Raw genomic sequence first — 17,541 nt, 5'->3', positions numbered from 1 at the left:
TTAATGATATTTCCATTTTGTTTACACTGCTTTCTTGATTTTCTCCACACTTTCTTTTTGTTCTTTGAGCATCTTTGAGACAGTTGTTTTAAAATCTTTGTCTAATATATTTTCCATGAGATCTTTTTCAGGGATAATTTCTATTGGTTTATTTTTCTTCCTTTGAACAGGCTACAAACTCCTGTTTCCTTGTGATATTTTGTTGAGCACTGTACATTTTAATCAGTTTTTTAAATTTTAGCCATCCAAAATCAAATGAGTATGAGATGGTATCCCATTGTAGTCTTAATTTACATTTATCTGAAATATAATAATGTTGAACAATTTTACAAATGTTTACTAGCCATTTGGATATCCTCTTTTGTAAACAATTCATTAATATTTTTACTTTTTTAAGACTTCAGTTGTATTTTTTAAAATATTATTGATGGAAGAGTTCCTGATATATTCCTGTTATCAATTATTTTTCTAAATATATGCTGCAAAATTTCTCTGTAAGTTTCTGATTTGCCTTTACAATCCCTAATTCTGTCATTTTGTTGAAGAAAAATTTGTAATTTGAACAAAATCAAGATTACCAATATTCCTTTTATAGTTCATTTTTAACTACAGGCCTTAAATTAAGTCCTGTTTAAGAAATCTTTGCCAACCTGAAGGTAATGAAGATATCCCCTCTGATTTCTTTTAGAAGCTTTACCATTTTGTCTTTCACACATAGGTCTATGCTTCATCTCCAATTAATTTTTAGGTACAGCATGAGGTGGGGATCAAGGTTATTTTTTTTTTATATTGTTAATTCAAAAGACCCACTTTCACATTCACTGATTCACAGTAGCATTTTAGTTAAAAATCAGAGGACTATATAGGTGTGGATCTATTTCTTCTCTTCTACTCTGCTCCATTGAGCTAATTGTCAATTTTGGTACCAATAACACAGTATCTTAAAGCAATGTCCACCTTGACTTCAGCTTCTGGCAGTGGTGGAATAGCAGGCCTCATGATTATTCTTCCACCAAAAAGAAGTAGAAAGCATGGCAAAGTGTTTGAAAGAGCTGTTTCATACATTGGACACATAGTGCAGAACTGTGAACCTGAGAGAAGGAAAACAAGCATAGTGAGCCCTATGAATTCCCCAGAAATCTGCTTGGAGATATATTCTGGACCATGGGACAGAGTAGATGATCTGATCCTAAGCAGAATACAGAAGTCTTATTTAATTGGATATAGAAACTGGGATTCGAGCCAGAGCACCAGAGGCTAGGGCTGAGGCAGCACCAGGTAGGACCCCAGGTCCCTCTAGAGCAGCTCCCAGTGGATGTGCCGAGAGCTTGGAGGGAATGTCAGAGCAGGGGAGTAGGTGGAAGGGAGGAAACTGAATACTGAGACTGGGAAAAAGAAATGGAGGAAGCAAGATGAAGGGCAGAGGGAAGGCTCCTGCCTACAAAGGGGATGACTCTTCGCCCTCTACCCCTTAGCCTCCCTTTGGTTGTCTGATTTTCTTCTTTTGTTAAGAACACCTGGAAGCAGTGCCTCCTTCAGGGCTGGCTGGGGGCTCGGCCCATCCACTTCCTGGGGTGCATGCCTCTCCCTGGCTTCCCTTCCCCTCCCAGGTGCCCGCTGTTCAGTGGTGTAGATTTCTTCTCCCAGACACGGGGCACATGTCCCAAGGGACAGGACCCTCTCCTTAGTCTTGCCTCCTGGTGCTCTTCATAAGGAGCTGGGGGAGGGGGAGGCACAGGAAATGGGAACTGAGCTGAAGCAGGGGCTGAAACTGGGCTGGGTGAGGGTGCTCCTGGCTCCCCAGCCTTCCTGGGGTTCTAGCTGCTGCTCCCAGGCAAAAGTATGGTCTCCCCTGCCCTGCTTGTGGGCCCCACGGTGTGATGCTGTGTCTGTGTGTTCTACACAAAGGTACTGTCCTTTCCCTTCGTAAACTACATTTGATGTGGATTAAAATCGTAAACTCATTTGATGTGGCTCAGACAGTAAAGTGTCTACCCGCAGTGCGGGAGACCTGGGTTCAATCCCTGGGTCAGGAAGATCCCCTGGAGCAGGAAACGGCAACCTACTCCAGTACTCTTGCCTGGAAAATCCCATAGATGGAGGAGCCTGGTAGGCTACAGTCCATGGGGTCGCAAAGAGTCAGACACGACTGAGTGACTTCACTTCACTAAACCAGTATAAACAGAGTAGATAGGTACAATGTTTGAACAAGACTGGTTTTTCTAAGTTATTTTGCAAAATAAATTTGAAGAAGCATGTAAAACTATATCCTATACCCAATTTGCCCCAGGGCCTACTGTGCCTCAGGCAAGGCAACATCCACTGAGACAGGTCTAGAAGATCAAGACCCACCCAAGGTGTGTGTTTGTGTGCTCTTCCCACTTTCTACCTCTGATCTACATAATTGAGGGAAAAAATCCACACTTAAAGAGCAGCTCTCTCTGTATGCCTGTATATCCCTGAATATTCCCTTTTGAGGAAGAGATCTATTAAGAGAATTAAATGAGTTTCTAACAGGAGAAAGTAGGCATTAGAGAACACCCAGACCCGTGCTATGCCCTGTACGCTGCGCTATTAGAAACAGGAGACAAGCCTCAACCAAAAAAAAAAAAAAAAAAAAAAGAAACTGGGATTCATGGAGCCTGACTTAGCTTCAACACTCAGGCAAAGTTATAAATAAAAGGAACCCTGAAGAAAAGAGCTCTAGAAATCTGGTTAAAGGTCCCCTTGGGTTTATCCTAACCTCTAAACCATACACAAAAAGGGGAATACCATGGGGTAAAGAACATGTAAGTAATTGTAAAATTAAAAGTTATCAGAGCTCACACAAGTTTTGGAGACATCCAAACTCTGAACGGTTAGAGTGGAGAGTCCCCATTTAACAACTGTGGCATTCACTAAAGCTCTCAGGAGGATCATGTATTTGTAGTAAGGCTAAATTTTGCCTACAGTAAAAGCTACTCCAAACTAGCCCTGATAAAACTTTAAAACAGTGCCCAAGAAGATCAACATGATTTGAAATAATTCAGTTGCCTCATAGTACAAAGTACAAAGCTCTTTAAAAGAAGACAGTGAAACTCGATAACATAACGTCCACACACATACACAAAACATAACTTTCACAATGCCCAACATCTAACCCAAAAATAATATACATGCTAGGAAAATGTGACCCATAATGAAAAGAAAAAAATAGTAGATACAAATATCAGAAATCAGAACAAAAATGGAATTATCAAACAAGGACATTAAATAGCCATCATATATGTGTTCAACATAATCAAGAATGTGAAGGAAAACTGAACATAATAATAAGAGAAAGAGAAGGCTGAAGATAACTCATTGGAATTTCCAGACATAAAAAATACAATGTGAAAAAGCCACCGGATGGGGCTAATAACAAATCAGACAATGGAGAAAAAAAGATCAGTGAAGTTGACAACACACAATAAAACTCCAAAATGAGGACAGAGAGAGGGGATAAAAAGACTAGGGAAAATGAACAGACTGAGTGGAACAATTTCAAGTGGGTAGAAAGAACCCCACCAAGCTATGGGGGTGATGTTTCCACCCCAGTGGGTCTGAATGGCAGCACATCTAACCAAAGAGGGATTTTCTCCAGCCTTAAAATCTTGTGGCACTTGCCTTGCTAGATTTTTTACTTTTTGGAACCCATTGCCCCTTCCTTGTTTCCTATTTCTCCCTTTTGGAACGGTAACATCTCTCCTATGCCTATTCAACCTTGTATTTTGGAAACACATAACTCATTTGGTTTCACAGGTTCATAGCTGGAGAGTGATTTTTGTCTCAGAATGCATTATACCTTGAGGATCACTCATGTATGATTTAGATGAGACTACTTTATAGAATTGATGCTAAAATGAGTTAAAGTAAAAGTGAAAGTGAAGTCATTCGGTCCTGTCCAACTGTTCGCAATCCCATGAACTGCAGCCTACCAGGTTCCTCTGTCCATGGGATTCTCCAGGCAAGAGTACTGGGGTGGGTTGCCATTTCCTTCTCCAGGGGATCTTCCCAACCCAAGGATCGAACCCAGGTCTCCCCTCTTGCAGGCAGACTCTTTACCCTCTGAGCCACCAGGGAAGCAAAAATGAGTTAAGACCATTGCGGATGTTGGGCTGGATTGAATATATTTGGTTTATGAAAAGGTCATGAATTTGGCAGGGGCTTAGGCAGGAGAGATGAGATACAATGTTCTTGAATGCTTGTGTCCTCCCAAAATTCATATGTCAAAAGCCTGACCCCTCCTCAATGTGATGGTTATTATAAAGTGGAGCATTTTGATATAACTAGGTCATGAGAGCAGAGCTTCATGAATAAAATTAGATAATCATCATACACAAAATGCTTTCAGAAAATAGGTGAGAAAACATCCCAACTTGTTTATAAGATCAGCATTATTGCAATATAAAGGCCAAAGATATTTCAAAAACATAAAACTACTGATCAATATCTCTCATAAACAAAGGGACAAAAAACCCTAGGCAAAACATTAGCAAACTGAATAAAACATTATATTAAAAAATATGTCTTGATATCTGAAAGTGTAAGTCCTCCAAAGTCCTTCTGTTAAGATTGCCTTGGCTATTCTAAGCCATCAATATTTCTATATAAATTTCAGAATCAGTTGTCAACTTCCATAAACACAATCATGCTTAGACTGTCACTGAGACTGAATTGAATCTATAGATTAATTTGAGCAGCACTGACATCTTAATAACATTGAAACTTCCAATCTATGAACGTGGTATGTCCCCATTTACTTGGTTTACTTCTCTGGTGGCTCAGACAGTAAAGCATCTGCCTACAATGTGGGAGACCCGGGTTCAATCCCCAGGTCGGGAAGGTCTCCTGGAGAAGTAAATGGCAACTCACTCCAGTATTCTTGCCTGGAAAATCCCATGGACGGAGAAGCCTAGTAGGCTCCAGTCCACAGGGTCGCAAAGAGTCGGACACGACTGAACAACTTCACTTCCACTTCCCTAAGACTATTTTAAGATATTTCAGTCTAGAAAGTATTGCACATCTTTCATTGAATTTATTAATGGTATCTGTGTGTGTACATACATGCACATTGGTAAATGATATTATTTTGTTTTCTAATTGCTCGCTGCTGTTATACAGATATACCATTATTTTTGCATGCTGATCTTGTACCCAATAACCTTGGTTGTTGTTCATTGTTCAGTCGCTAAGCCATGTCCAACTCTTATAGACTCCATAGACTGAGAGGCTTCCTTGTCCTTCACTATCTCCCGGAGTTTGCTCAGATGCATGTCCATCAAGTTGGTGATGCCATCCAACCACCTCATCTGTCGCCACCTTCTCTTCCTGCCTTCAATCTTTCCCAGCATCAGGGTCTTTTCCAAGGAGTCAGCTCTTCGCATCAGGTGGCCAAAGTATTGGAGTTTCAGCTTCAGCATCAGTCCTCCTTTCAGTGAATATTCAAGACTGATTTCCTTTAGGGTTGACTTGTTGGATCTCCTTGCTGTCCAAGGGACTCTCAAGAGTCTTCTCCACACCACAGTTCAAAGGCATCAATTCTCCAGCACTTAGCCCTCTTTATGGTCCAACTCTCATATCCATACATGACTACTGGAAAAACCATAACTTTGACTATATCTTTGTTGGCAAAATGATATCTGCTTTTTAATATGCTGTCGAGGTTTGTCATAGCTTTTCTTCTAAGAAGCAAGCGTCTTTTAATTTCATGGCTGCAGTCACCATCTGCAGTGATTTAGGAGCCCTCCCCCCAAATTAAACCTGTCACTGCTCCCACTTTTTCCCCTTCTATTTGCCATGAAGTGATGGACCAGATGCCATGATATTAGTTTTTTGAATGTTGAGTTTCAGGTCCGCTTTTTCACTCTCCTCTTTCATCCTCATCAAGAGGCTCTTAGTTCCTCTTCACTTTCTGCTATTAGAATGGTATCATCCGCATATCTGAGGTTGTTGATATTTCTCCCAGCAAGAAAATTCACTTTTTAATTCTAATATTTTGTCAGTTTAGATTTATACACAATCATCTACAAATATTAATAGCTCTACTTCTTCCTTCCCAATCATTTTAACATATTTCTTTTTATTTCTTTATTTCTTCTTTTTACTCACTAGAATCTCCAATAAAATGTTGAACGACATGGTGATAGCTGACATCCTTATCTATTTCTGACCTCAGGAATAAAGCGTTCAAAATTTCATGGTGAAGAATAAGATTAGGTTTAGAGCTTTTGGGAAGTAGCTTTTATCAGAATAAGGAATTCTTTCATTCCTCATTTTCTGAGACTTCTTATCATAAATGGGTATTGAGTTTTATTAAATGTTTTTTCTGTATCTATAAAGTTTTTATTTATTCTAATACGGTAAACTACATCTATTGCTCTTTAATGTTAAATCACATCTTACATTGTTAGAATAAACTCTCCTCACTTGTAATGTATTTTCCTTTTTGTATATCATAAAAATAAGTTTGTCAGAATCTTGCTTGTGATTTTTCCATCTCTATTCATGAAGGATATTGGTCTGTAACTTCCCTTTCTTATAATGCCTTTTTCAAATATCATTGCTATGGTGTTCTCACAAAACTGAAAAGCCTTTGCTCTTTTTTCTATTCACTGGAAGAGCTTTTGACTAATGGTATTAGTTCTTCCTTAAATTCTGAAGGTATTCACTAGTCATCTGGACTTGGAACCTTCTTTGTGGGAAGGCTATACTTATGGATTCATATTATTTACTATATATAGAGAGAAGTTCTAATTTTTAATTTTTTCTAGTGCAGAATTATGTCTTTCAGAGGATTTGCTCATTTCAGGTTTATTATTTTTTAAATATTTCCTACAATTACTTCCCCTATTGCTACTTATATTGATAATTTGGCTTTCCAATCTTATTTTTATATCAGTTTTGCAGGTTATTTACCAGTTTTATCAATCCTTTCAAAGAACCAACTTTTGACTTTGTTGACTTTATCTTTTGAATGTCTACTTTGTTTTTCATTGATTTCTGTTCCTTATTCTTTTCCTCTACTTTCCTTAGGTTTAATTTGTGTACCTTTTTGTGGTTTATTGGGATGCAGGCTTAGATCGTTGGTTTTAAATCTTTCCTCTTTTCTAATATATTTATTTAAAGCTGTAATTTCCTTTCTAAGCATTGCTTTAGCTGACTCTCACAAGTATAACAAAATATCTGGAGCTCAATGATAATGAAAATGCAATATCATTCAACTCAGATATTTTACGATTTACCTTGTGATTTCTTCTTTGACTCATGGGTTATTTAAGGGTGAACTGTGGGAATTCCCTGGTGGTCCAGTGGTTAGGACCCCATGCTTTCACTCCTGAGGTCCTTGGTTGGAGAACTAAGACCCCACTAGTCTTAGTTAATTGCTTAAAATACAAATATTTGAAGGGTTTTTCTGATTGCCAACATAATTTCACTGTGGTCAGAGAATCAGGTCAGGGCAACTTCTGAAAGTTGCTGAAAATTGTTTCCTGCTATATCATGTTGCACCTAAAAGCTATATTATTGAGTATTATATCTTATTTTCTTGGGCTCCAAAACCACTGCAGATGGTGGCTACAGCCATGAAATTAAAAGACGCTTGCTCCTTGGAAAAAAACCTATGACAAATCTAGACAGCATATTAAAAAGCAGACATTACTTTGCCAACAAAGGTCCATCTAGTCAAGGCTATGGTTTTTCCAGTAGTCATGTACGGATGTGAAAGTTGGACTATAAAGAAAGCTGAGCGCCGAAGAATTGATGCTTTTGAACTGTGGTGTGGGAGGAGACTCTTGAGAGTCCCTTGGACTGCAAGGAGATCCAACCAGTCCTTCCTAAAGGAGATCAGTCTGAATATTCACTGAAAGGAGGACTGATGCTGAAGCTGAAACTCCAATACTTTGGCCACCTGATGCAAAATGCTGACTGATTTGAAAAAACCCTGATGCTGGGAAAGATTGAAGGCCAAAGAAGAGGGTGGCAGAGGATGAGATGGTTGGATGGCATCACTGACTCAATGGACATGAACTTGAACAAACTCTGGGAGACAGTGGAGGACAGGAAAACCTGGAGTGCTGCAGCCCATGGGGGTCAAAAAGAGTGAGACACAACTGAGCAAATGAACTGATTGTGCCTTATAATGTCAATTGGGTGCAGTTGATTAACTGTGTCATTTAAACATTTTATATTCTTACTGAATTTTTGTCTATGTATTGTATCAGTTTTTGAGAGAAAAATGCTATATCTCCAGTCTAATTGTAGATATGTCTATCCCCCATTTTAGTCCCATCAGTTCTTCCCTTAAATATTTCCTTTACATAGTTTTAAGATGTATTATTAGATCACATAAATTTAGATTTGCTATGTACGTGTTTTGGATGGACTCTGTTATCATTGAATTGTTGTCGTGCTGTGCTGGCCACTCAGTTGTGTTCAACTCTTTGTGACCCCATGGATTGTAGCCAGGCTCCTCTGTCCATGGAATTCTCCAAGCAAGAATACTGGAGTGGATTGCCATGCCCTTCCCCAGGGGATCTTCCTGACCCAGGGATTGAACCTGGGTCTCCCGCATTGCAGACCAATTCTTTACCATCTGAGTCACCAGGGAAGCCCCTTAAGAAATATCCTTTTTCCTCTCTATTAATACTTCTTGACTCAAAGTCTACTTTAATATTAATGTAGCTGCGCCAGGATTCTTTTAATCAATATTCATTTATCTTTTCCATATTTTCACTTTCAACTTGTCTGCCTCCTTTTATATAAAGTGTATCTCATAAAAAGCAAATTGTTGGGTTTTGTTTCTTATCTGATCAGACTGATGTTGACTGTTAATTTGATCATTTAGTCATTTACATTTAATGTAATTACTGATGTAGTTTGGCTTAACTCTACTATCTTGTTGTAAATCTTGAGTTTCTCTCTCAGTCCCATTATTTCTTTGTTCTTTTATGTTACTTAGTTGCCTTTTTTAAATTAATTGGTGCTTCTTATTTCTAACTTTTCACTTCTATCACCTTCTATTGCTATATATTCTTCTATAATTCCTTTGGTGTTTAGCCTAGAGATTGCAATATGCATTCTTGACTTATGACAGTCTATCCTACATTAGTTTTTCTTATATTGTAGGTATACTAGTGAGGTATACTAGTGATGCCTTCCTCAGTTTTTGTTTGTCTTTATTTCACCTTTTTTTTGGCTGCACTGGGTCTTCATTGTTGCAGGTGGACTTTCTCTAGTTGTAGCGAGTGGGGGCTACTGTTCATTACGGTGCACAGGCTTCTCATTGTGGTGGCTTCTCTAGTAGCAGAGCACAGGCTTTAGGCACGTGGCCTTCAGTAGTTGCAACACACAGGCTTACTTGCTCCTTGGCATGGGATCTTCTTCCTGGACCAGGGATCAAACTCATGTCCCCTGCATTGGCAGGTGGATTCTTAACCACTGGACCACCAGGGAAGTCCCAATCTCATCTTTATTTTTTAATGATATTTTTCTAGGTTGTCAGTTTTTTCCCCAGCACTTTGAAGATGTCATTCCATTGTCTTCTACCTCTCACATTTTCTTTGGAAAAATACATGTTAAGCATATTATTGCTCCTTTGAGTGTAATGAGTCTTCTGTATGATTTTAAGATTTTCTACTTTCTGGATTTAAGCTCTTTGACTAAAATATGTCTGTGAGGTTTTTGTTTGGTTGTTTGTTTTTATTTATCCTACTTGGAATTTACAGAAGTTCTTGAAACTGTGAGTCAAAGTATGTCATCAATTTTGAAAACTTCTTAGCTCTATTTTCTTCAGATATGCCCCTCTACCCCTATCTTCTTTCTCCTCTCCTCTGGCTCTCCATTACAAGCATATTGGAGTTTTGATTGATCTCATCTTTTATGCTCTGTTTTTACTTTTTTTTTTCTTCTTTATTCTCTTTGTACTTCTATTTGAAAATTTTCTATTGGCTTTTCTTTTCTTTTTTTTTTTTTAATTTTTTTATTAGTTGGAGGCTAATTACTTCACAACATTTCAGTGGGTTTTGTCATACATTGATTCTATTGGCTTTTCTTGAATTTTGCTAATTTTATAATCTATGTCCAATCTGCTATTAAGTCCATCCAATGAGGTCTTGATTTCAGGTCCTAGAATGTTTATTTCATTCCTTTTCTTTCTTTTTTAAAGTAACATCATAGTTTTTTAAAGTAAAGAAATTCAGACTAGTCTTCATTTTTCTTGGCAAATAATGATAGCTGAGGGGTTTAGACAAAGATGGACTATAGTCTCAACTTGGAAGTCCCAGCTATGACCAGTCATTGCCAATCACAGTCCTCATCAGCAGATAGTGCCAGAAGGGACTCTCCCTTCTAACAACATTCTCTGTTCCATTTGCAATGGAAATCTGTGAGCACTTCTTTTAGCAGAGGATATAAGCTACCACCCCTGTTTGTTTAACCCTGTCCCATTTCTTAATAACAACAGCCTTTTCAGAATGATCACTCACCTGAGTCAGCCAGAGGAACCTGTTTTTTTCAGTACATCCTCTTGTTTTAGTTAAAATTCATAATGCACAAGATCAGTTATAACACAAAATTTCAAACATCTCCACTTCTGACATTGTGCTAACAATAAGTTTCTTCTCATTGTTACATTCCAGCTTCTCTGTTTCATGTTGAAAAATATATGGATATAATTCATTTTTACATATCCAAATTTCCTACTTCAGCCTCAGTGTCTATCCTGAGTGTGACCAGTGTTTAGATAGATGCTACATTTTATACTCCATTATATTACACTTGGGCTTCCTTGGTGGCTCAGCTGGTAAAGAATTCGCCTACAATGTGGGAGACCTGGGTTCGATCCCTGGATTGGGAAGATCCCGTGGAGAAGGGAATGGCTACCCACTCCAATATTCTGGCCTGGAGAATTCCATGGACTGTATAGTCCATGGGGTCCCAAAGAGTCAGACACCACTGAGTGACTTTCACTTTCATATTACACTTAATTCCTACAGCACTATAGAGGCAAATCTACTCAAAGAAGTCCAAATTAAAAACAAAATTTTCAAACTGAGCATTTAATCTTCAACTACTAGTTCATCACAATTGCAAGAATTAGCACCACCATCTCGAAGAAGGCGATGTCAACCCACCCCAGTACTCTTGTCTGGAAAATCCCATGGACGGAGGAGCCTGGTAGGCTGCAGTCCATGGGGTCGTGAAGAGTGGAACACGACTGAGAGACTTCACTTTCACTTTTCACTTTCATGCACTGGAGGAGGAAATGGCAACCCACTCCAGTGTTCTTGCCTGGAGAATCCCAGGGACGGGGGAGCCTGGTGGGCTGCCGTCTATGGGGTCGCACAGAGTCAGACACGACTGAAGCGACTCAGCAGCAGCACCACCACCACCACCACCATCTATTGACACCTTTCCATATCCAAGTATTTTAAAAATTTTTATTTACTCATTTATTTGGCTGCCTGAGGTCTTAGTTGTGTCATGTAGGGTCTTTTATTGCAGCACACAGAATCCCCAGAACACAGGCGTAGCTGTTCTGCAGCATGTTAGAGCTTACTTTCCCAATTAGGGATCAAATACTTGTCCCCTGCCTTGCAAAGCAGATTTTTAACCACTGCACTACCAGGAAAGTCCAATATCCAAGTATTAGAAGAGACAGCTTATGGGTGCTATCTCATCCTTTACATCTGAGTAAAACTGATCATGTGAAGGGGCAGTACTTTGCCAAGGTCCTGTATCTGGAACATGGTAAAGGTGGGATTTTCTGCTAGGTCTCTCTAACTCCAGATCCCATGCCTTTCCCCCTCTGTATCCCATGCTTCTGTCATGCCTTAATTTCCAAGAAAAATTTAACAATCCAAGCAAAATAACTTGAACTTACTGGAATATTAGATTTTGCATTTTCTTCAAAATCATAGTAATATATCATTTTTTTTCCTCAGTTGATACTTTTACAAAAACAGTTTGTTTATATGGCTTATGCCTTCCCTATGAAACCTGCTGCCAGGTTTTAATTTTCAGCCCCAGCTCTGATTGCCTCTGATGCTCCAAGACAGAAGCCTTGACAGGCTACAACTAAGGTTATTTAACTCCTCATCGTTTTGAGTAACAGAGGCCAATAAATTATTTGATGTCAGACTTTTCCTATGTTGTTTCCATCAGTGTTGAAAGACTAATGATTCTTTCTTCCCCCAAAAATTATGGTGGTAAAAATTTATCGTGTAACACTAATTACTCATGTTTATTGATAGATTTGCTTCTAGCAAGAGATTAATTAATTTGTTTTACTTTTATATGTAGGTTTTTGACTGGGAGAAATTAGATATGTGAATTCTGCTTGTTAACTGTTATTCTGTTAATAAAACAATCCCAAGTGTTGCCAATATTACCTTCTCTCTATTGTTCTCAAATCAATCATTGGATTCCTTTTTGAGAATTCTAATTCTCCACTGAAAATGTCCATTTTTAATATATTTTTAATGTATATTTTTAATACATGTCCTTATTTTCCTCTATTTTCTTTAATCATTTTAACTAATTTTAAATATTTAAAGTCTTTGTCTTATACCCCAACATTTAGATCATTTATGGATCCATTTCTATTTTCTGTTTATTCTCTTGATGATCAGTTTCATTTTCCTACCTCTTTGCATGCCTAGTGACTTTATTGTGTGCCAGACATTGTAATAGACATGTAGAAGCTCTGTATGATATCTCCCATCATAGAAAATTCCATCTCTTAGGCAGACAGGATAAAGGACTGGTCACCTCAATCCAGTCAGAAGTTAACTAAGACAGGACTGGGTGACCGTTTTAGTATGATTCAGTCCACCTATGATTCATTTCTGCTTTCAGGCTGGTGTTTCCCTGGATTTTGACCAAGAGTCCAGAGGTTCTCTGTCTCCTCAACCCTGAAAGACCTCTTGGAGATTCAGCTATGCCCTTTAAAGATTCTGCACCTAGCCCTTTAGCCTCTTTTCCTACTTCCTATTTACCCCTACATCTTTGAAGTCTGGAAACTTTCTTGAGAGGAATATCAGCAATGTTTTTGCATCAGGCCTCATTCTTCTAGTTGGACTTTGTGTCCCAAGCATCTCAAGATTATGAGAGATTTCGCTTGGGCTTTTTGGAAGCCCTCATCTTAGCTTCCCAGCCTTTCATACTCAAACTCTGAACTCAGAAAATGTCCTATAATTATAACTAGCATGTTTTAGAGATCCCAACTTTTCCAACAGCCCCACTTAACTGCCAAAAGAGTTGTGGTTCCTTTTTCTACCAGCAGCTCTCTGCATGAGTCAAGCTCAATTCATGCAAAGAGTGAGCAAATGTCCAGGGAAGAAAACATCCAGTGACTATCAACTCAACTTAAAAGGAATACTTGCTGTCTGAATTCCCATTCTCCTGGTCATTGTTTCTCCCACAGCTCTTCAGTATCTTTGACATACGATTTTTGTAATTTATTTAGCTTTTTCTAGTTATTACAAACAGAGTGGAATATTAGGGTGCCATATCCTATGCAAATCAGAATCCAAAAACACAAGTTTGATTTGAATTAAGAGTGAAAAAAAAAATAGCTTTCAATTTTCAATGCTGACTTAAAAGATTGTCAGAGATAAATCTATGATCATGATGCTGATGTGATTAATGAAGAAAGGTATACAAGGCAAAAGTTGGGCCAAAAATCCAAAAATATTCTTTGGCCATGTATTGTACATTGTTTGGATTTACTAAAAGACATAGTTTCAAATTTTCACACTGTTCATGGGATTCTCAAGACAAGAATACTGAAGTGGTTTGCCATTTCCTTCTCTAGTGGACCATATTTTGTGGGTCATGGCATCCAGTCCCATCACTTCATGGCAAATAGATGGGGAAACAAAGGAAACAGTGTCAGACTTTATTTTCTTGGGCTCCAAAATCACTGCAGATGGTGGCTGCAGCCATGAAATTAAAAGACGCTTGCTCCTTGGAAGAAAAGCTATGACAAATTTAGACAGCATATTAAAAAGCAGAGACATTACTCTGCCAACAAAGGTCTGTATAGTCAAAGCTACGGTTTTTTCAGTAGCCATGTATGGATGTGAGAGTTGGATCATACAAAGAGCTGAGCGTTGGAGAATTGATGCTTTTGAACTGTGGTGCTGGAGAAGACTCTTAAGGGCCTCTTGGACAGCAAGGATATCCAACCAACCAGCCAATCCCAAAGGAAATCAGTCCTGAATATTCATTGGAAGGACTGATGTTGAAGCTCCAAAATTTTGGCCACCTGATGCAAAGAACTGACTCATTGGAAAAGACCCTGATGCTGGGAAAGATTGAGGGCAGGAGGAGAAGGGGATGACAGAGGATGAGGTGGTTGGATGGCATTACGAACTTGATGGACATGAGTTTGAGCAAGCTCCAGGAGTTGGTGACGGACAGGGAAGCCTGGCATGCTGCAGTCCATGGCGTCGCAAAGAGTCAGACACAACTGAATGACTGAACTCAACTGAACTGATTGTTTCAAATTGTTCTGATGATAGCAGTGACATTTTTTTGGAGTAATTCAAAGATTAGACACAATATTTTCTAGAAATTCCCAAATATGGAATATATTGATGAAATACAACAAATATAACCTCAGTGTCACTTTCAGACACATGGTAGAAATCTCAACTAAATGCCTTTAAATTAATTATATTTAATTTATTTAAGATATATACCAGAAAAATTAAATGAAACAACTAAAATTCTTCAGTAAAGAACAAACCATACTCATTGATGGAAAAATATATTAATTTTAAATAGGTATTACCAGGTTACACGATTTGTACTATTGCTTGGTAATTAAAAATGTTAGTAAAAGTTTATAGAAACAGCTGACTAGTTCAGTTTTAAAACTAAAAATATTTCTATCAGTTCAGTTCAGTTCAGTCGCTCAGTCATGTCTCTTTGTGACCCCATGGACTGCAGCACGCCAGGCCTCCCTATCCATCACCAACTCCCAGAGTTGACCCAAACTCATGTCCATTGAGTCAGTGATGCCATCCAATCATCTCATCCTCTGTTGTCCCCTTCTCCTCCTGCCTTCAATCTTTCCCAGCAACAGGGTCTTTTCAAAATAGACAGTTCTTCGCATCAGGCGGCCAAAGTATTAGAATTTCAGCTTCAGCATCAGTCCTTCCAATGAATATTCAGGACTGATTTCCTTTAGGATGGACTGGTTAGATCTCCTTGCAGTCCAAGGGACTCTCAAGAGTCTTCTCCAACACCACAGCTCAAAAGCTTCAATTCTTCAGTGCTCAGCTTTCTTTATAGTCCAACTCTCACATCCACACATGACTACTGGAAAAACCAAAGCCTTGACTAGAGAAACCTTTGTTGGCAAAGTAATGTCTCTGCTTTTTAATATGCTATCTAGGTTGGTCATAACTTTCCTTCCAAGGAGCCAATGTCTTTTAATTTCATGGCTGTAGTCACCATCTGCAGTGATTTTGGAGCCCCCAAAAATTAAGTCTCTCACTGTTTCCCCATCTATTTGTCACAAAGTGATGGGACCAGATGCCATGATTTTAGTTTTCTGAATGTTGAGCTTTAAGCCAACTTTTTCACTTTCCTCTTTCACTTTCATCAAGAGGCTCTTTAGTTCTTCTTCACTTTCTGCCATAAGGGTGGTATCATCTGCATATCTGAGGTTACTGATATTTCTCCCGCCAATCTTGATTCCACTTGTGCTTCCTCCAGCTCAGCATTTCTCATGATGTACTCTGCATATAAGTTAAATAAGCAGGGTGACAATATACAGCCTTGATGTACTCCTTTTCCTATTTGGAACCAGTCTGTTGTTCCATGTCCAGTTCTAACTGTTGCTTCCTAATCTGCATACAGATTTCTCAAGAGGCAGGTCAGGTGGTTTGGTATTCCCATCTCTTGAAGAATTTTCCAGTTTATTGTGATCCACACAGTCAAAGGCTTTGGCATAGTCAATAAAGCAGAAATAGATGTTTTTCTGAGACTCTCTTGCTTTTTTGATGATCCAACAGATGTTGGCAATTTGATCTCCTGTTCCTCTGCCTTTTCTAAAACCAGCTTGAACATCTGGAAGTTCACGGTTCACATATTGTTGAAGCCTGGTTTGGAGAATATTGAGCATTACTTTACTAATGTGTGAGATGAGTGCAACTGTGCAGTAGTTTGATCATTCTTTGGCATTGCCTTTCTTTGGGATTGGAATGAAAAGTGACCTTTTCCAGTCCTTGGTCACTGGAGTTTTCCAAATTTGCTGACGTATTGAGTGAAACACTTTCACAGCATCATCTTTTAGGATTTGAAGTAGCCCAACTGGAATTCCATCACCTCCACTAGCTTTGTTCCTAGTGATACTTCCTAAGGCCCACTTGACTTCGCATTCCAGGATTTCTGGGTCTAGGTGAGTGGTCACACCATTGTGATTATCTGGGTCACGAAGATCTTTTTTGCTTAGTTCTTCTGTGCATTCTTGCCACCTCTTCTTAATATCTTCTGTTTCTGTTAGGTCCATACCATTTCTATCCTTTATTGAGCCCATCTCTGCTGCATGAAATGTTCCCTGGTATCTCTAATTTTCTTGAAGAGATCTCTAGTCTTTCCCATTCTGTTTTTTCCTCTATTTCTTTGCATTGATCACTGAGGAAGGCTTTCTTATCTCTCCTTGCTATTCTCTGGAACTCTGCATTCAAATGGGCATGCCTTTCCTTTTCTCCTTTGCTTTTCACTTCTCCTCTTTTCACAGCTATTTGTACAGCCTCCTCATACAGCCATTTCGCTTTTTTGCAAAAATGTATTCTATTTCTATACATATCAGAAAATGGTTTTCTGAAATTAAAAAACATGGCATGTGAAATATACAACCAAAATGAGATCTCACTAAAATATGAGGCAGTTAGAATAATGAAAGGAAAATATTTGTCTGACAATGTTTAAGATTCACAGACCAATAATCTCAAAACAAATTTCTATAGAGACTACTTTGTGGCCACTGTAGATTGAGTTATAACCTTGATTGAAGAGAGAGTTGAAGAAATTTAGCAACAAGGTGTCCTTTTCTGTTATTTTAAAATTAAATTCCATTATTGAAATTACTGAAAAACAGTCAAGAATTTCTGTGTGAGAATACAAATGGCTTGAAGAAATGGTAAAAATAAAAATTTATAAATTATAGCAACTCATATGATGAAATTAAAGTAACATATTTCCTGTAATAATTTATTAAATATCACCCAAATATAATATTTAAGCATAATGTGTTGAATTAAATTCAAACATCTTTGATCATTTGCTGACTTTCAGTCTTGAAAACCAGTTTTAAACATATTTTTCTAGTCTGTCCTTATAAAGGTATGTTTGTCAAGATAGATGGATGGAACACATTTTATTTAACAATGTGTTTGCTTAATTAATTTGCTTAATTTTGACTTAGCAGTAATGGAATCCACCAGCAATGCAGGAGATGCAGGAGACATGTGTTCAATCCCAGTGTCAGGAAGATCTCCTGGAAGAGGAAAT

Source organism: Cervus elaphus, chromosome 20 (assembly GCF_910594005.1).
Source record: "Cervus elaphus chromosome 20, mCerEla1.1, whole genome shotgun sequence".
In the NCBI taxonomy this organism is placed as follows: Eukaryota; Metazoa; Chordata; class Mammalia; order Artiodactyla; family Cervidae; genus Cervus; species Cervus elaphus.
Note: the sequence above shows the minus strand (reverse complement) of the source record.